This window comes from Sorex fumeus, unplaced genomic scaffold (assembly GCF_029834395.1).
Source record: "Sorex fumeus unplaced genomic scaffold, SorFum_2.1 ptg000047l, whole genome shotgun sequence".
In the NCBI taxonomy this organism is placed as follows: domain Eukaryota; kingdom Metazoa; phylum Chordata; class Mammalia; order Eulipotyphla; family Soricidae; genus Sorex; species Sorex fumeus.
In genome coordinates, this window is record NW_026606104.1 from 2220121 (window position 1) to 2222500 (window position 2380).

Here is a 2380-nt window from a genome sequence, read left to right on the forward strand (position 1 = left end):
ATGTGTTGTGGTTTTCATGCTTTGGCTTTGACTTAAGTAAGCCATTGCTTAACATGTAGTGCTGACCATTTTCTTGAATTCTCTATGCGCCCTGTTTCTTGTTTTACCTGTGTGTTTCGTATTTCTTGTGATGCCTGTATGTTCCATATTTCTCGTGTACCTGTATTTTCCGTATTTCTGTTCCATAATTCTGTCACAGACATGATTTACTAATCATAAGTTTTCTTTGCTCTATTTCCTGATCCTGATCCTTAGAGCAGACACGGGCATGCGTGTTCTTGTCTGTGGACTTCCATCCATGTGAGCACATTCACTGAAAGTTCCCTTTAATCAGTCATGTTCTATGGAAGTAACTGGCAGATGCAAAATTCACGGGCAAATGTCTGCCTACTCTCTCTTGCATGTGCACCCCCCACACACACACACACCCCTAGATGCACACACACGCTCAGACCATGGCAATTTATTCTTTGCTTAGGAAACAGGAATTCTTGGCTAATCTTCTCAGACCTGAGCACACTAACACACACCTGCTTGTGTAACCTTGGTACTCGCTTGGGTGTGCAAATTATTAGCTTTATCTTTCAGTTTTTTATATGCTTAAATTGGATTCTGAGTACTGTGTTAGTTTTTTGTGTGCAGTCAGCTCAAGCAGTCACAAGCAGCTGTTGCTTAAGTGCACAGTGTACTGTTTTCAGGATACTCTGGCTTACGACACTTGCACTGCTAATCAGGGTGATGCTGCTGTTGCTTCTGGCGGCTCATACTTATGTGTGACATTTGATAGACTTACAGGAATCAATTTTCCATTGTCCAACATCTCTATTTTGAGGTTGGCATCTTCATAATTTCATGGCACAAATACCACAGTTAAAAATATTTTATTCCATGATCACACATGTCCAGTGTTAGTACTAGTCAGCCACAGTTGAAGTGTGCACATCTCAGCTAGTGTTTCTCACATTCATTCTAAAATCAGGGTCATGATTTGGTTGGTGCAGTCCAGTGTATGGGCCCTTCTTTGGGAATCCTTTCCCTGAGCACTGCTGTGCGCCCTTGTGTGCATTCCTGTGACATTTGTGTGAGCACAGTTTGTTCCTCATTGCAGAAAACATGGAGTTTCTCCCTTTCTTATGTAGTCACACGCGAGCATTTGTTCTGTTGTGGCACCCCAACATGTTTGCTAAGAAGACACCTGCTTGTGTTACCTTACTCCTCATTTGGACATGCAAATTTGATTACCTTACAGTTTGTCACATGCTTGGATTTGATTCTCAGTTCTGCATTTGATTTGTGGGGTGTGCTGATGGCTTAAGCTTTCACAGGCAGGTCTTGCTTCAGTGTACATTTCACTGGTTTACCTGTAGTCTGGCTCACAGCACTTTACATTGCTGTCTTCACTGCAGTCAGCAGTAACAAGCACTGCACCTTCCCTCAGGGTTAACACCCAAACATAGGGGAAAATATTTTACTCTTCTTGACTTCACACGGTAGGTTTCCTAAATGACATTAGTGACTAGACTTGGAAAAGGGTGTCCCTCAGCCTGTTCTTTCATTAATTAAACATTTTATACACACCTATTATTCTTTTCCTGATACCTAACCTATGCTCTCTATCTCTGTCTTACCCTATAATACCGTGGCTCTAATCATCTCCCACTCATACAAATGATGGTACTATGGCAGTATCAATAACTGTTCATTTATGTTCCCTACTTTGTGGCTTGAAGTGATACTGCAGCATGTAGAGGAGTTCCTTGCAATTGGCCAGCTGGGTTTCAACTCACGTCCTTCCATATGGACTCATCACTGCTGGGAGTTATGACTTAACACAGAGCCATGAGTCAACCCTGACACTGTATGGCCCAGTAACATTAAGGAAAGGCACCTTTTTGTTGCCTGGTGGTGAGTGGCTATTCTGAGTACCCTCATTCCTGTGATCACAGTGATACCTGCAGGCAAATTATCGTTTCTGTTCATGGCATACACTTAATGCAATCCTTAAATTTCGTGTGTGGTTTCACTGTAGAGTTGTGTTATATGCTTTTGGTGCCATGCCATGCCAGGTAGTCGGCCTCATTAACATCACATAGGAGCTCTTTGTTTGCAGGTGCAACACTTGTCCCAGAGTGGCTGAACGGTAAGTCTCAGGTAGGTGACTGGGTGGTTGGGGGCTTAGGTAGAAGGATATGTAGGGGTATGGAAGTAGGGGGTAGAGAAACAGGGTTACTGTGTAAGGTGTGGAGATGAAGCTTGAATATATGTGGGGTAAAAGTAGGACAAGAGCTAGTTGAATTGGGATTGGAAAAGTTAGGGCATAGGTGAGACCGGGATAGGATTAGAGACTTAGAGATGGAAAAAGGATTAAACATTATGTAGC